This window comes from Elaeis guineensis, chromosome 12 (assembly GCF_000442705.2).
Source record: "Elaeis guineensis isolate ETL-2024a chromosome 12, EG11, whole genome shotgun sequence".
Lineage (NCBI taxonomy): Eukaryota > Viridiplantae > Streptophyta > Magnoliopsida > Arecales > Arecaceae > Elaeis > Elaeis guineensis.
In genome coordinates, this window is record NC_026004.2 from 79,375,645 (window position 1) to 79,395,522 (window position 19,878).

Genomic DNA, 19,878 nt, shown 5'->3' on the forward strand with positions numbered 1-19,878 from the left:
CACACTCTTGCTGTCATCGTGATCAGATTGAAAACTGGAGTCTGTAAATCTCATAAGTCTCAAGTCTGATTCACCATAAACAAACCGCTAGTCCTTAGTATTTCTTAAATACTTCAGGATGGTTTTAACAACCTTCCAGTGATTCTCCCTGGATCAGATTGGTATCTACTCACTACCCCTAGTGAGTATGCCACATCTGGTCGTGTACATGTTATGGTACATGATAGATTCCACTGTCGAAGCATATGAAATTCTATCCATACGCTCTCTCTCTTGAGGTATTGTCGGACAATCCCTCTTCGAGAGAGAAATTTATGGCCTATCGGTAGATAGCATTTCTTGGAATTATCTATGCTGAACCTCTTCAGCATAGTATCAATATACATGGACTGGGATAAGCCAAGCAACCTTTTAGATCTATCCCTATAGATCCTCATCCCTAGGATGAAGAAGCTTCTCTCAGATCCTTCATGGAGAACTATGACATAGCCAAATCTTTATTCCCTATAATGTAGGGACAACATTCCTAATTAAGAGAATATCATCCACATACAATACAAGAAATACCACTTTGGACCATTAGCCCACTTATAAATGCAGGGCTCTTCTCCATTCTTAACGAAGCCATACGTCTTGATCGTCCTATCAAAACGTAAGTTCCAACTCGAGATGTTTGCTTAAGTCCATAAATGGACCTCTGTAGCCTGCACACCTTAAACTCATCTGTGGATGTGAACCCTTCAGGTTGTATCATATACACCTTTCATCCAGCTCTCCGTTTAGAAAGCTATCTTTACATCCATCTGTCAGATTTCATAGTCCAGATGGGCAGCTATCGCAAGCATAATCCGAATGGATTTGAGCATTGCCACAGGAGAAAATATCTCGTCATAGTCTATACCATAACGTTGACGATATCCTTTGGCAACCAGACGGACTTTATAGGTCTCCACCTTTTCGTCTATGCCTCTCTTCCTCTTGAAGACCCACTAACACCCTATGGGTTTTACTCCTTCAGATGGATCAACCAATGTCCACACATCGTTGACCTTCATGGACTCCATTTCGGATTTCATGGTCTCTAGCCATTTTTCAGAGTCAAATCTCTGCATTGTATCCATGCAGGTGATCCGATCCTCATCATTTTCATCAAGTTCGATAGGATCACCATCCCGGATCAAGAAACTATAATATCTGTCCGGTTGACATGGTACTCTACCAGACCGCCTTAAGGATGCAGGAACAATGGGCTCCGGATCTAATCTAACCAAATTGATTCAGGTTCAGCAACTTGTGTCAGTTTTTCTACCTGTCGAACTTTCTCAAGTTCGACCTTAGAGGCAACAGTCCCTTCACCAAGAACTCTTTTTTCAAAAAGATTGCTTTAAGGATGACAAACACTTTTGCTCATCAGCTAGGTAGAAATAATACCCTTTGGTCTCTTTTAGGTACCCTATGAAATAATACTTGTCAGACCTAGGTCCAAGCTTGTCCATAATTAAACGTTTAACATAAGCCAGACATCCCCAAACCCTAAGGTGCGAGAGTACTGGCTTACGTCCTATCCATATCTCATAAGGCATTTTGGTTACAGACTTACTCGGAACCCTATTTAGAAGGTAACAAGCTGATTCGAGTGCATATCTCCAGAGAAAGATCGGCAGACCAGCAAACCCCATCATGGATCAAATCATGTCCAACAAGGTCCGATTCCTCCTTTCAGACACACCATTATGCTGTGGTGTTCCAAGAGGAGTCCACTGAGAGAATCCCATTCTCCCAAGATATGTCAAAAACTCATTGGAAAGGTATTCACCTCCTTGATCAGATCGAAGAGTTTTAATACACTTTCTAGTTTGTTTTTCTACCTCATTTCAGAATAGTTTGAACATTTCAAACGTCTCCGACTTATGCTTCATTAAGTAGACATATCCATACCTCGATAGGTCATCTGTGAAGGTTATGAAGTAGAAATATCCACCTCTTGCACTTGAGCTCATGCGTCTACATACATCAGAATGTACCAGACCCAAGAGTTCACTGGCTCGCTCACCTTTTTCAATAAAAGGTGACTTGGTCATCTTCCAAGAAGACATGACTCACAGGTTGGAAGTGATTCACAATCATCAACTTCAAGAATTCTTTCTTGAGCCAATCTGTTTATCCTGTTCTTATTGATATAACCTAGCCTACAGTGCCAAAGTAGACTTCTGACATATTATCCATTCTTGGACGTTTACCGAAGGTTTGAACCACATTAACAGGCTGTGATAGTAAGTGAATTCTATTATTTAGTTATCCAACAAACATTATAACATCATTCAAAATGATATTGCAAATATTTTTTTATTAAAAATTCAGAACTGTTCATGGCCAAAAGGCCTACAGAAATAATATTTAATAAAAAATTTGATAATAGTGACATTCACTCAGAATTACATTATGAGAGTTGATTACAAGGTTCATGATTCCTAAAGCTAGAACTGGAACTTTGCTTCCATCTCCAACGTTCAAGAACCTCTCGCCTTCATCAAATCTCTTACTGACCTGTAGACCCTACATCGAATTACAGAAATGATAAGGGCTTCTAGTATCCAATACCCAGGTAGTAGTATCACAAAAGAAAAAGTTGCAAGGTCTTATAATATAATTACCTTGCTTCTTCTTCGGCCTATTCGGGTCCAGGGGGCAATGTATAGAGGATAGTTATTCTTCCAGTGCCCCTACTTCTTGAAAAGAAGCACTCCGCCTGGCTCTGGTCTAGCTTGCGCTTCTTGGTCTGACCCTGTGCAGACGTCCCAGCATGCGGCTGCACCTTCTTATTCTTCTTCTTCTTGTTCTTCTTCCTTTCTTAAAGGATCGACGATCAGAAGAAGACCCTCCCATAACATTCACCGACTCCTTATGGAGCTGGTGGTCCTTCTCAAAGTTCTGCAGCAACCCCAACAAGCCGTGGTAGTTACTACAGGCTTTGTCATCCGAAAATGAGTAAGGAAGGGGAGGAAGGACATGGGCAAAGAATTAAGGATCGCATCCTTACCGAGCTGCTCGTGCAAGAAAAACCCAGTTTACTTAGACACTCAATCATTTTGATCATGTACAGTACATGATCAGTGACTGAGGGCCCATCCCTCATTCGAGCATTGAAAATGACACAACTAGTTTTGTGCCTTTCAACATCGTCAGACATGCCAAAGGAGTCGTTCAACATTTGAAGCATCTCCTGCGGCTAGACGTTCTCGAACCTGCGGCTGAACTCATCATTCATTGCTGCCACATTATGCACCGTACGGTGGTGCGATCGTTAAGCACTTCTGGTAAGTGTCTCGGACCATCTCTCTAGCGTTCGGGGCTGGCTCCTCAAGTGCTAGATCCGTTACAACATAAAGGATCCGTTCATGCTCAAGGATAATTTTCAATTTTCGATACCAGCTATCGAAATTTGGTCCCATGAGCTTGTTATTATCTAATAATGATCGGAACGACAGGGTAGTGGCCATAGCTGCATAAAGAAAAATCAGACCTTTATTAGTATATAAATTATTAATACTAAAGACTTGGACTTTAGTCTAAAGTTTCTCCCATTATTTTTACAAACTGATAGCCTCAACCTCCAATTCGAAGAATTACTTTAATTCCTTAGTTGGTACTAGAATCACACAGACTACACCCGAGCCCAACTTTGGCTGGTCAACCCATGTGCATCTATGGGTAGGTTAATAACCAGTTGTTTCTCTAAACAACTTCTAGTAATTAATTTTGCCCCAGAACCTAATCAGTAGGCTTTGGCCTCCACTGAAAAGATCTAGTTAGGTCCAACCATTAACATGATTGATTTGATGAATCTAACCAATAAATGATCAGGCCCGACTTTGGCCGGCCAACCTGACCACCATCAAAAAGACTCAACCAAATTATCATATTATGAATGATAATTCCATTAGCCAATAAGCACCAGGCCTTTGGGCCTCCAGTGATTATTAAACTAATGGACTCATTATCACTCACTTAATGGGAGGCTATGACTTAGTTATCACTATAACTTAATCATTTTTAGGGACCTAATAATTTTTGAGGATTTTATTAAAGGATAGAAGAGAAAAAATTAATCAGCCAATTTCAATCCTCCCACTGACTTCACCAAGTCAGATTAAAAAAGATTTAATTAAAGCCGGTATTAGGAGCACCTAAATCAGTCACACTGATTTACTTAATGACATGGGTGAGCCCTAATCACCAAGTGATCTAATCAAAACCTAACTCATCAGGTTGGCCAGGTAAGTGAGATCAGTGGAAGGGATATGTCATTAACTCGTCAAAGATCAAATCAATGCGAGTAGCTCCCAGTTAAAAACCACTGGTCAGACTGCCGAACTTATCTTAGACACCAATCGGTTCATTAGTTTTAATTTGATCAACTTAGTAAATAGGGTTCCACCGCGCAGCCATGAATTAAGTCCATCTTGGTCTAGTTAAAGACATGGACCCATTCAACTACAACTATTGGAGTTGAGTCTAGAGTGTCTTCGACCTAATCTAATTCAACTTTTGATTAGATTTGACCAATTACTTTAATTTAGTCCATTTCTTTAAGCTAACCTTAGGTCTAACTCAATTATGAACCTAATCCATCTAACCCATTGACCCACAAGTTTATGCAATTGTCTTAGATCTTAATTCACAATTCTAGACCAACTAGACAACACTTAATTTTTTTAATTAAGTATTTCGGCTGATGGTCAGGGTTTGGCATTTCAAAAATAATTTTTAAATTTGAAAGGTTTTATTTTCTATTCACCAAATGTGTTGACTCATTTCACAAACGGATCAGCATATTTCATAAACAGCAATCCTATTGCTAATTACATAACAGAAAATAACTCAATCAAAATAAATCATGAATATTCCTTTAGATCTATTCTAACACATTCATGATAAATTTTACAATTGAATCTTTACAATTAAGTCCTTTCGCTGCTTCGTCTGTGTGGGATATAATCGCATCGGCACCCCTACCATCATAGGAGAACCCCATCGAATGGGAAGAGAGGGTCTTTAAACTCTACTTTTCTCCTATGACCGGACGACCATGGCAACCAACCCAATTAGACTACTTATTACTTGGATCAAGTATATCTAAATATACAAATTTCAAAATTTAAATTTTAAATTTAAATTTTAAATTTTAAATTTTAAATTTTGAATTTTAAATTTTAAATTTTAAATTTTTGAATTTTAAATTTTAAATTTTAAATTTTAAATTTCAAATTTAAAATTTTAAATAAATTTTAAATTTTAATTTTAAATTTTGAATTTCAAATTTTAAATTTAAATTTCAAATTTTAAATTTTAAATTCAAATTTCAAATTTAAACTTTTAGATTACTACTTAATCTACACATACAAATGTATATCATATTTTAGAACCTACTCTAATACCAATTATAGTGAATTTCAGTGCAGGGGTAAAACGGTAATTTTAAAATTTTTTTAAAATTATAATTTTATAGCAAAAATTATTAATTAATCTAATTAATTAATATGTATTAATCCTACACAAAGATCTAAATATGACATATATAGCATGCATTTAAATTTGAAATTTAAACTTTTATAGTAAATATTTTACTGTTATGTGTTCAGAACACATTACCTTCGTACGAGTAGTCGATCGTCATAATCTGATCATCATTGGGAGGGTCTGATTATCGCAATACAGCCACACAGTGTGTCTAGACTCTGCAGATCATCCACACGAAGCTCCTGATCTGATCAGCTCCTCACGAATGCTAGTTCGTTGCAGAACCTTTTCGACGACTGATGCTGATCGAACTCCTTCGATCTTGATCTATCGATTCTTTGGATGCTCCAGATCATCAGCAGATATATTTAAGAGGTTGATGAAGCTCTCCCTAAGATCTGGTGGGCTCACGACACTCGTAGCTCACTTTCTCACTTCCCGAATCCAAGGCAGTAACCCTAGGGTACACACAGAAGAAAAAAACTTGTGCCTAGTCTCTCTGCTTTTCTTTTCTCTTCTTTTCTTTTCTTTTCTCATGCACAAAAACTTTCTCATGCCACACTTTTTCTCTGAGATCAGATGTGCGCATGCCCTATCTTCTCTTCTTTTTAAAACGATGCAAGACCGCATCTTTTCAGCATTTTCACCGTGTGAGAGGATAAAGATAAGTGGTTGCTCACTTAAATTCAAATCGAATTTGAATTCAAATGCCAACCAACCAATTTTATCCACTCTTGGTGTAAGAAGGGAAGGGTGTGGGCTTCTTTGTGCATGGAGAGTTTACATGAGAAATCTTTTCTCATGTGGAGGAAGTGGCGCACAAAAGTAAGGGATGGCGCAGGGATTTGTTAACCATTCAAATTCAAACATCCTTTGAATTTGAATGGCCAACCAATTTTTCCTTATCATTATCCATTCAAAATGGCGCACAAAGAAGGGGCATGGGAAGGCTTCTGTGTGGGATAAAATTCACGAGAACTTATTTCTCGTGAATTCAAATAGGCGCAGGTGAAGTGAGGTGGTGCAGGGAGATAAGTCAAGGTGGTTTGAAATTTTAAAACAATCTAATTGAACCAACCATATTAAAATAGATTAGACACAATTAGACTAAATTAAACCCAACACAATTAGACTTAATTAAGCTCAATAAAATTCTAATCAAATTAGGAATTGACTAACCCCAACCCCTGATCAAATCAGGGACCAAACCACCTCGACGATTAGGTTAACTCTTAACCTAATCGGGTCAAATCCAATTGAATCTAATTTAATTGGACTTGATCCAAAAATAATTACTCAATCAAATTGAGTTAATTAGTGATCAAATCACTAATTAAATCTCTCATAAATACTGAATCTAAATTCGATGGACAATTGGGCATCCAAGTCCATCGATATGAAACCTTGATCGAAGAGTCCCAAACCAGTGGGACTCTTGATCCTGGTATCCAAAATGTGTGAAATTCATGATCAGAGAATCTTGATTCTCAATCACAGAGTCCTTGAGCATTAGGACTCTTGATCGAAGAGTCTCAATCCAGTGGGACTCTTCACCAGCCATCAGATCAGATAGGAACCTCTAATGTGTGTGACCCTGCAGGTTTGAACCTAAGCTGGTAGTACAGAAACTAATTTCTGTACTAATCGAAGTGACCATCTAGCAATGATACCCGACGTTCGAATAGGTCGAATAGTCGCAATCGCAACATTCAGAACCTACGTGAATATGGTTACTGTATAATTCATCCCTTTTGACCCCAGTGTTTAGGACGACTCAGGGTTAAACTGTCAACCCCGATTAGATCATCCGAATCATTTTCAATGTGACTCCTTACTAGGACTACTCTGGTCAAGATTTTGCTTGAAAGTAAAATTTTAGTGCAAGGGTAAAATGGTAATTTTAAAACTTTTTCAAAATCACTATTTTACAGTGAAAATTATTAATTAATCTAATTAATTAACATGTGTTTACCCTATATTAGGATATCGGCATGCATGCATTTAAATTTGAAATTCAAATTTGAACAGTAAATAATTTACTGTTCTGTGTTCAGAATACAATACCTTTGTGCGGGTAGTCGATCGCCGCAATCTGATCATCGTTGGAGGATCTGATCATCGCAATGCAGTCACATAGTGTGTCTGATCTCTGTGGATCATCCACATGAAATTTCTGATCTGATCGGCTCCTCACGAGTGCTAGCTCGTTGTAGAACTCTTTCGACAGTCGATGCTGATCGAACTCCTTTGATCGATGTCTGTTGATTCCACGGATGCTTCAGATCGTCAGAAAACATGCTTGAGAGGTAGATGATGCTCTTCCTTGAATTTGGTGGGCTCACGACACTCGTAGCTCACTAACTCACTTCCGAACCCCAGGCTGAAACCCTAGGGAACACACTGAAAACCCTGCGCCCACTTTTATTTCTTTTCTTTCTTTTTCTCTCAGAAGTTTTAGACTTTCTACTCGTGCACAAGCGTTCCTCACGCCCCACTTTCTCTCTCAAAAAATTTCTATGCACGCCCCAGCTTTCTCTTCTTTTTAAAATAATTCAAAACGTGTCTTATCCGCGTGAGAGGATAAAGATAAGTGGTTGCACATTTGAATTCAAATCAAATTTGAATTCAAATGCAAACCAACTCATCCCTATCCACTTGGGCATGAGAAGAGAAGGTGCGTGGCTGCTTAGTGCATGGAAAGGTTTCACGAGAAACTCTTTCTCGTGTAAGATATGGGGCGCTAAAGAGGATAAAGATAAGGTGCATGGATTGGTTGCTCATTCAAATTCAAAGTTTCTTTTGAATTTGAATGGCCAACCAACCATCCTTATCCACCTATATGGCGCACAAATGTGGGCATGGGAAGGGCTTTGCATGAGAGAAAATTCATGAGAAGTTGCTTCTCGTGAATTCAAATGGGCGCAGAGATATCAGGTGGCGCATGGAGTTTGGGTCAAGGTGGTTTCTCATTTTAAACTAACCTAATTGAACCAATTTAATTAAAATAAGCTAGGTCCAATTAGACTAATTTAAACCCAACTTAATTAGGCTTAATTAGGTTCAATAAAATTATAATCAAATCAGAAATTGACTAAGCCCAACCCTGATCAAATCAGGGACCAAACCATCTCGACGATTAGGTCAACTCTTAACCTAATCGGGTCAAACCCAATTGAATCTAATTCAATTGGACTTGATCCAAAAATAATTACTCAATCAAATTGAGTTAATTAGTGATTAAATCATTAATTAAACCTCTCATAAATACTGAATCCAAATCCGATGGACAATCGGGTATCAAAGTCCATCGATATGAAACCTTGATCGAAGAGTCCCAAACCAGTGGGACTCTTGACCCCGTACCCAAAATGTGTGGGACTCATGATCAGAGAATCCTGATTCTCGATCACAGAGTTTCAGACACGTAGAACTCATAGTCCACAAATATTAGGACTCTTCATCAGCCATCAGATCAGATAGGAACCTCTAATGTGTGTGACCCCGCAGGTTCGAACCTAAGTCGGTAGCACAGGAACCAATTTTTGTACTAATCGAAGTGACCATCTAGCAATGGTACCCGATATCTGAATAGATCGAATAGTCACAATCACAATACTCAGAACCTACGTGAATATGGTTACTGTATAATTCATCCCTTTTGACCCCTGTGTTTAGGATGACTAAGAGTTAAACTGTCAACCCTAATTTGATCATCTGAGTCATGCTCAACTCAAACAGTCCTGTGACTCCTCACTAGGACTACCCTGACCAAGATTTTACTAAATTGAAACACGACTGTATACAGCTCCTGAACTGGAGTGGTCAATCCCATCTTGACACATGCACCGACAAGTCAAGTACTTGACTACACCCAGCATCCTTCTGTCACTGAATTAGAAATTCAGGTAGTCCAGTGCCTAAGTGCAGTGAGTTGCTTGCAAGTCACCATGGCGATCTCAGCTCGAAGGGATATTTATACCCATACCCTATCGAAGCAAATCTTGACAGTAGAGATAGCTCCGGAGTCGGTCACGTTCAGTGCAGATGTACCCTTACATCTCATCTGTATGCCATACCAGTGTCTCCATACTCCTTGGTTAAGAGGACAACCAACCTATATGGCACACAACGATCTATGCTCGATAAACATTGTTGTCCTTGGTAATAACGTATCATTTGGTCGTGAACAGGTTTAAGGACTAAACGACAAATCTTCCTTTGTCGAGTCTAAATAGTCCTAAGGACTTCACCACAACACTGGAGTTCATTAGAAGATGAAATAATTTATGATGAAAAATATCAAAATAACTTTTATTTATTTATAATTTATATACTAATACAAGAACGAGCACAGCCGTTAACAAGCTGACGATTGGCTTTGGGACACTATTCCTAACAATCTCCCACTTGGCCTAAAGCCAATCGATGCAGTATCTAATACTCATCTTCGACTTGAAGTCGTCGAACTCCTTCACCGCAATGGCTTTAGTGAATGGATCGGTCAGGTTCTCCTTTCCATCGATCTTTGAAGGTCGACGTCTCCTCGATCCATGATTTTTCGGATGAGATGGTAGCGGCGCAGAATATGCTTCGTCCGCTGGTGTGCCTTCGATTTCTTCGCCTGAGCAATGGCTCCAGAGCTGTCATAGTAGAGCAGAACTGGACCAACAAGAGAGGGTGCCACTCCGAGCTCAGTGATGAATTTTCTCAGCCACACTGCTTCTTTGACAGCATCTGATGTAGCGACATACTCCATCTCGCAAACTGAATCAACCACTGTGTGCTGCTTGGAACTCTTCCAGCAGACAGCCCCACTATTAAGGGTAAAAATAAATTCCGACACACTCTTGCTGTCATCGTGATCAGACTGGAAACTAGAGTCTGTAAACCCTATAAGTCTCAAGTCCAATTCACCATAAACAAGCCACTGGTCCTTAGTATTTCTTAAATACTTCAGAATGGTTTTAACAACCTTCCAGTGATTCTCCCTTGGATCAGATTGGTATCTACTCACTACTCCTAATGAGTATGCCACATCTGGTTGTGTACATGTCATGGCATACATGATAGATCTCACTGCCAAAGCATATGGAATTCTACCCATACGCTCTCTCTCTTGAGGTGTTGTCGAACAATCCCTCTTCGAGAGAGAAATTTCATGGCCTATCGGTAGATAGCCTTTCTTGGAATTCTCCATACTGAACCTCTTCAGCATAGTATCAATGTATGTAGACTGGGATAAGCCAAGCAACCTTTTAGATCTATCCCTATAGATCCTCATCCCTAGGATGTAGGAAGCTTCTCCCAGATCCTTCATGGAGAATTATGACGACAGCTAAATCTTTATTCTCTGTAATGCAGGGACATCATTCTCGATTAAGAGAATGTTATCCACATACAATACAAGAAATACTACTACTGGACCATTAGCCCACTTATAAATGCAGGGCTCTTCTTCGTTCTTAACGAAGCCATACGTCTTGATTGTCCTATCAAAATGTTTGTTCTAACTCTGGGATGCCTGCTTAAGTCCATAAATGGACCTCTGTAGCCTGCACACCTTAGACTCATCTGTGGATGTGAATCATTCAGGTTGTATCATATACACCTTTTCGTCCAACTCTCCGTTTAGGAAAGCTGTCTTCACATCCATCTGCCAGATTTCATAGTCTAGATGGGCAGCTATCGCAAGCATAATCCGAATGGATTTGAGCATTGCCATAGGAGAAAACGTCTCATCATAGTCTATACCATAACGTTGACGATATCCCTTGGCAACCAGGCAGGCTTTATAGGTTTTCACCTTTCCGTCTGCACCGCTCTTCCTCTTGAAGACCCACTTACACCCTATGGATTTTACTCCTTCGGGTGGGTCAACCATTGTCCACACATCGTTGACCTTCATGGACTCCATTTCGAATTTCATGGACTCTAGCCATTTCTCAGAGTCAGGTCTCTGCATTGCATCCAAGTAGGTGATCAGATCCTCATCATTTTCATCAAGTTCGATAAAATCGCCGTCTCGGATCAAGAAACTATAGTATCTATCCGGTTGACGTGGTACTCTACCAGATCGCCTTAAGGGTGTAGGAACAATGGGCTCCGGATCTGATCTAATCAAATCTAGTTCAGGTTCAGCTACTTGTGTCAGTTTTTCCACCTGTCGAACTTCCTCAAGTTCAACCTTAAAGGCAACAGTCCCTTCACCAAGGAACTTCTTTTCTAAAAAGATTGCCTTAAGGCTGACAAACACCTTTTGCTCATCAGCTAGGTAGAAATAATACCCTTGGGTCTCTTTTGGGTACCCTATGAAATTATACTTGTCAGACCTAGGTCCATGCTTATCCGTAATTAAATGTTTAACATAAGCCGGACATCCCCAAACCCTTAGGTGCGAGAGTACTGGCTTACGTCCTATCCATATCTCATATGGAGTTTTGGTTACAGACTTACTCAGAATCCTATTTAGAAGGTAACAAGCCGATTCGAGCGCATATCTCCAGAGGGAGATCGGCAGACTAGCAAACCCCATCATGGATCGAACCATGTCCAACAAGGTCTGATTCTTCCTTTCAGACACACCATTATACTGTGGTGTTCTAGGAGGAGTCCACTGAGAGAGAATTTCATTCTCCCCAAGATATGTCAGAAAATTATTGGAAAGGTATTCACCTTCTCGATCAGATCGAAGAGTTTTAACACACTTTCCAGTTTATTTTTCTACCTCATTTCGGAATAGTTTGAATATTTCAAACGACTCCGACTTATGCTTCATTAAGTAGACATACCTATACCTCGATAGGTCGTCTGTGAAGGTTATAAAATAGAAATATCCACCTCTTGTACTTGAGCTCATGGGTCCACATACATCAGAATGTACTAGACCTAAGAGTTCACTGGCTCGCTCACCTTTTCCAGTAAAAGGTGACTTGGTCATCTTTTCAAGAAGTCAGGACTCACAAGTTGGAAGTGATTCTCAATCACCAACTTCAAGAATTCCTTCTTGAGCCAATCTGTTTATCCTATTCTTATTGATATGACCTAGCCTACAGTGCCAAAGGTAGACTTCTGACACATTATCTATTCTAAGATATTTACCGGATGTTTGAACCACATTAACAGGCTGTGATAGTAAGTATATTCCATTATTTAGTTGACCAACAAATATTGTAACACCATTCAAAATGATATTGTAAATATTTTTTTTTATTAAAAATTCATAATCGTACATGACCAAAAGGCCTACATAAATAATATTTAATAAAAAGCTTGGACAATAGTGACATTCACTCAGAATTACATTATGAGAATTGATTATAAGGTTCATGATTCCTAAAGCTAGAACTGAAACTTTGCTTCCATCTCCAACGTTCAGGAACCTCTCGCCGTCATCAAATCTCCTACTGACCTGCAGACCCTGCATCGAATTGCAAATATAATAAGGGCTTCCAGTATCCAATACCCAGGTAGTAGTATGACAAATTGAAAAGTTGCAAGGTATTATCATATAATTACCTTGCTTCTTCTTCGGCCTGTTCGGGTCCAGGGAGGCAATGTATAGAGGACCGTTCCTCTTCCAGTGCCCCTGCTTCTTGCAAAAGAAGCACTCGCCCGGCTCTGGTCGGGCTTGCGCTTCTTAGTCTGAACCTGTGCAGACGTCCCAGCATGTGACTGCACCTTCTTATTCTTCTTCTTCTTGTTCTTCTTTCCTTTCTTAAAGGGTCGACGACCAGAAGAAGACCCTCCCACAACATTCACAGACTCCTTTTGGAGCTAGTGGTCCTTCTCAAAGTTCTGCAGCAACCCCAACAAGCCGTGGTAGTTCACTGCAGGCTTTGTCATTCGAAAATGAGTAAGGAAGGGGAGGAAGGACTTGGGCAATGAATTAAGGATCGCATCCTTACCGAGTTGCTCGTGCAAGGGAAAGCCCAGTTTATTTAGGTGCTCAATCATTTCGATCATGTACAGTACATGATCGGTGACTGAGGCCCCATCCCTTATCCGAGCATTGAAAATGGCACAACTAGTTTTGTGCCTTTCAACATCGTCAGGCATGCCAAAGGAGTCATTTAACATTTGAAGCATCTCCTGCAGCTAGGCATTCTCAAACCTGTTGCTAAACTCATCATTCATTGCCACCAGCATTATGCACCGAACAGTGGTGCGGTCATTGAGCCACTTCTGATAAGTATCTCAGACCGTCCCTCTCGTGTTCGGGGCTGGCTCCTTGGGTGCAGGATTCGTTACTACATAAAGGATCCGCTCATGCTCAAGGACGATTTTTAATTTTCGATACCAGCTATCGAAATTCGATCCCATGAGCTTATCATTATCTAATAATGACCGAAGTGACAGGGTAGTGGCCATAGCTGCATAAAGGAAAACCAGACCTCTATTAGTATATAAATTATTAATACTAAAGACTTGAACTTTAGTCTAAAGTTTCTCTCAATATTTTTATGAACTGGTAGCCTCAACCTCTAATTCGAGAAATTACTTTAATTCCTTAGTGGGTACTAGAATCCACACAGACTACACACGAGCCCAACTTTGGTTGGTCAACCCATGTGCATCTATGGGTAGGTTCATAACCAGTTATTTCTGTAAACAACTTCTAGTAATTAATTTTGCCCCAGAACCTAATCAGTAGGCTTTGGCCTCTACTGAAAAGATCTGGTTAGGTCCAACCATTAATATGACTTGATTTGATGAATCAGACCAATAAATGATCAGGCCCGACTTTGGCCGGCCAACCTGACCACCATCCGAAAGACTCAACCAAATTATCATACTATGAATGATAATTCCATTAGTCAATAAGCACCAGGCCTTTGGGCCTCCAATGATTATTAAACTAATGGACTCATTATCACTCACTTAATGGGAGGCTATGACTTAGTTATCACTATAACTTAATCATTTTAGGACCTAATAATTTTTAAGGATTTTATTAAAGGATAGAAGAGAAGAAATTAACCAGTCAATTTCAATCCTCCCACTGACTTCACCAAGTCAGATTAAAAAAGATTTAATTAAAGCCGGCATTAGGAGCACCTAAATCAGTCACACTGATTTACTTAATGACATGGGTGAGCCCTAATCACCAAGTGATCTAATCAAAACCTAACTCATCAGGTTGGCCAGGTAAGTGAGATCAGTGGTGGGGATATGCCATTAACTCATCAAAGATCGAATTAATGTGAGTAGCTCCCACTTAAGAACCACTGGTCAAACTACCGAACTTACCTTAGACACCAACCGGTTCATTAGTTTTAATTTGATCAACTTAGTAAATAGGGTTCCACCACGTAGCCATGAATTAAGTCCATCTTGATCTAGTTAAAGACATGGACCCATTCAACTACAACTATTGGAGTTGAGTCTAGAGTGTCCTTGACCTAATCTAATTCAACTTTTGATTAGATTTGATCAATTACTCTAATTTAGTCCATTTCTTTAAGCTAACCTTAGGTCTAATCCAATTATGGACCTAATTCATCTAACCCATTGACTCACAAGTTTATGCAATTATCTTAGATCTTAATTCACAATTCTAGACCAACTTGACAACACTTAATTCTTTTAATTAAGTATTTAGGCTGATGGGTTAGGGTTTGGCATTTCAAAAATAATTTTTAAATTTGAAAGGTTTTATTTTCTGTTCACCAAATATGTTGACTCATTTTACAAATAGATCAGCACATTTCATAAATAGCAATCCTATTGCTAATTACATAATAGAAAATAACTCAATCAAAATAAATTATGAATATTTCTTTAGATCTAATCTAATACATTCATGATAAATTTTACAATTGAACCTTTACAATTAAGTCCTTTCGCTGCTTTATCTGTATGGGATATAATTACAGCGGCACCCCTACCACCATAGGAGACCCCATCGAATGGGAGGAGAGGGCCTTTAAACCCTATTTTTCTCCTATGATCAGACGGTCATAGCAACCAACCCAATTAGATTACCTGCTACTTGGATCAAGTATATCTAAATATATCAATTTCAAAATTTAAATTTTAAATTTCAAATTTCAAATTTTAAATTTTAAATTTTGAATTTTAAATTTCAAACAAACTTTAAATTTTAAATTTTAAATTTTTGAATTTCAAATTTTGAATTTTAAATTTAAAATTTCAATCAAATTTTAAATTTTAAATTTTTGAATTTTGAATTTCAAATTTCAAATTTTGAATTTTAAATTTTTGAATTTTAAATTTTGAACAACTTTCAAAATTCAAATTTTAAATTTTAAATTTTAAATTTTAAATTTAAACTTTTAGATTACAACTTAATCTACGCATGCAAATTCATATATCATATCTTAGAACCCGCTCTGATACCATTTGAAGTGAAATTTTAATGCAGGGGTAAAATGATAATTTTAAATCTTTTTCAAAATTACTATTTTATAGTGAAAATTATTAATTAATCTAATTAATTAATATATATTTATCCTACACTAGGATTTAAATATGATATACAGCATGCATGCATTTAAATTTGAAATTCAAATTTGAACAGTAAATAATTTACTGTTCTGTGTTCAGAACACAATACTTTTGTACGGATAGTCGATCGTCATAATCTGATCACTGTCAGGAGGGTCTGATCATCACAATGTAGCCACATAGCATGTCTGACCTCTGTGGATCATCCATACAAAGCTTTCGATCTGATCGGCTCCTCACGAGTGCTAGCTTGTTGTAGAGCCCTTTCGACGGTCGATGCTGATCGAACTCCTTCGATCGACGTCTGTCGATTCCACAAATACTCTGTATCATCAGCAAATATGCTTGAGAGGTAGATGATGCTCTCCCTTGAATTTGGTGGGCTCACGACACTCATAGCTCATTAACTCACTTCCCGAACCCTAGGCTGAAACCCTAGGGAACACACTGAAAACCCTGCGCCCACTTTTATTTCTTTTCTTTTTTTTCTCTCGAAAGTTTTAGACTTCCTACTCACACACAAGGGTTCCTCACACCCCACTTTCTCTCTCAAAAAATTTCTACGCACGCCCCAGCTTTCTCCTCTTTTTAAAACAATTCAAAACGTGTCTTATCCGCGTGAGAGGATAAAGATAAGTGGTTGCACATTTGAATTCAAATCAAATTTGAATTCAAATGCAAACCAACTCATCCCTATCCACTTGGGCGTGAGAAGAGAAGGTGCGTGGCTACTTTGTGCGTGGAAAGGTTTCACGAGAAACTCTTTCTCGTGTAAGATATGGGGTGCTAAAGAGGATAAAGATAAGGCGCATGGATTGGTTGCTCATTCAAATTCAAAGTTTCTTTTGAATTTGAATGGCCAACCAACCATCCTTATCCACCTATATGGCACACAAATGTGGGGCGTGGGAAGGGCTTTGCGTGAGAGAAAATTCATGAGAAGTTGCTTCTCGTGAATTCAAATGGGCGCAGAGACATCAGGTGGCGCAGGGAGTTTGGGTCAAGGTGATTTCTCATTTTAAACTAACCTAATTGAACCAATTTAATTAAAATAAGCTAGGCCCAATTAGACTAATTTAAATCCAACTTAATTAGACTTAATTAGGTTCAATAAAATTCTAATCAAATCAGGAATTGACTAAGCCCAACCCCTGATCAAATCAGGGACCAAACCATCTCGACGATTAGGTCAACTCTTAACCTAATCGGGTCAAACCCAACTGAATCCAATTCAATTGGACTTGATCTAAAAATAATTACTCAATCAAATTGAGTTAATTAGTGATCAAATCACTAATTAAACTTTTCATAAATATTGAGTTCAAATTCGATGGGCAATCGGGTATCAAAGTCCATCGATATGAAACCTTGATCGAAGAGTCCCAAACCAGTAAGGCTCTTGACCTCGGTACCCAAAATGTGTGGGACTCATGATCAGAGAATCTTGATTCTCGATCATAGAGTCCCAGACACGTAGGACTCATAGTCCACAAACATTAGGACTCTTCATCAGCCATCAGATCAGATAGGAACCTCTAATGTGTGTGACCCCGCAGGTTCGAACCTAAGCCGGTAGCACAGGAACCAATTTCTGTACTAATCGAAGTGACCATCTAGCAATGGTACCCGATGTTCGGATAGATCGAATAGTCACAATCGTAACACTCAAAACCTACGTGAATATGGTTACTGTATAATTCATCCCTTTTGACCCCTATATTTAGGACGACTCAGGGTTAAACTGTCAATCCTGATTAGATCATCCGAGTCGTGCTTAATTCAAACAGTCCTGTGACTCTTCACTAGGACTATCCTGATCAAGATTTTGCTAAATTGAAACACGACTGTACACAGCTCCTGAACTGGAGTGGTCAATCCCATCTTGACACACGCACCGATAAGTCAAGTACTTGACTACACCCAGCATCTTTCTGTCACTGAATTAGAAATTCAGGTAGTCTAGTGCCTAAGTACAGTGAGTTGCTTGCAAGTCACCATGGCGGTCTCAGATCGGAGGGACATTTATACCCATATCCCATCGGAGCAAATCTTGACAGCAGAGATAGCTCCGGAGTCGGTCACATTCAGTGCAGATGTACCCTTACATCTCACCTGTATGCCATACCAGTGTCTCCACACTCCTTGGTTAAGAGGACAACCAACCTATATGGCACACAACGACCTATGCTCGATAAATATTGTTGTCCTTGGTAACAACGTATCATTTGATCACGAACAGGTTTAAGGACTAAACGAAAAATCCTCCTTTGTCGAGACTAAATAGTCCTAAGGACTTCACCACAACACAGAAGTTCATTAGAAGATGAAACAATTTGTGATAAAAAATACTAAAATAACTTTTATTTATTTATAATTTATATACTAATACAAGAATGAGCACAACCGTCAACAGGCTGATGATTGACTTGGGGATACTATTTCCAACATTGCTAAATTGAAACACGACGGTACACAGCTTTTGAACTGGAGTGGTCAATCCCATTTTGACATACGCACCGACAAGTCAAGTATTTGACTACACCCAGCAACCTTCCATCACTGAATTAGAAATTCAGATAGTTCAGTGCCTAAGTGCAGTGAGTTGCTTGCAAGTCACTATGACGGTTTCAGGTCGGAGGGACAGTTATATCCATATCCCATCGGAGCAAATATTGACAGCAGAAAAAAGCTCCAGAGTCGGTCACATTCAGTGCAGATGTACCCTTACATCTCACCTGTATGCCATACCAGTGTCTCCACACTCCTTGGTTAAGAGGACAACCAACCCATATGGCACACAACGATCTATACTTGATTAAACGTTGTCGTCCTTGGTAACAACGTATCATTTGGTCGCGAACAGATTTAAGGATTAAACGACAAATCCTCCTTTGTCGAGTCTAAATAGTCCTAAGGACTTCACCACAACATAGGAGTTCATTAGAAGATGAAACAATTTGTGAAGAAAAATATCAAAATAATTTTTATTTATTTATAATTCATATACTAATACAAGAAAGAGCATAACTATCAATAGGCTGACGATTGGCTTTGGGATACTATTCCCAACAACTTGATCTTAGCTTGATTACAAAATGGTTTTTAAACCCCTTGCCATAAACTCCCATGATATAGCTCTCTATGATATTTGTTGATAGATATCCATAAGAATATTTTGGAAACTATACCAAATTAGTTGGTTGAACTAGTTGAACCATCAACCTGCCTAGTCTATGCTCTGATTAGGTCGACAAAAAACTTTTCCTTCCAAAAACTTGCTTATTTTGTTAAACCTCTAAAACTCATTATTTGAATTAGGGATGGCAATCAGGTCGGGTCAAACTAGATACCAATCAGGTCAGATATAAAATAGAACAAAAATTTTTCAATCTAAAACTAACCTAATTATTAAATGGGTCAAAAATCCAATCCCGAAACTTGACCATTTTATTAAATAGAAAATCTAACTCGATTTATAATAGGTGAAACAAATTAAACCGGTTAAATGGTTAAGTATTCCCTCCTCTAGTTTGAACCTTTAATTTGTTTGAACCACTTCCTCATCCTTCTCTATGCTTTAACATTTTTAGTGTGAGGGTATAGGAGCATGCTTCTGCCCTCGTAGCCTCCTGGATTTTTTTTGAGATGTCAATAAATTCTAAGTGCAACATCCTTGGGTGTATATACCAAAAAATAACATATTTAGTAACATTTTATTAACTTCTTATGACTAATCCAGAATTATGTTTGTTACAAGAGTGCTGAAAGTTTTTAGAAGAGTGTTAACTGTTTTTTAAAAATTTTCAGCTATGCCTTTATACATATTTATAATTTTAATATATTTTTTATTAATAATCAATTATTAGTTAATATATCTATTATATTACCATAATA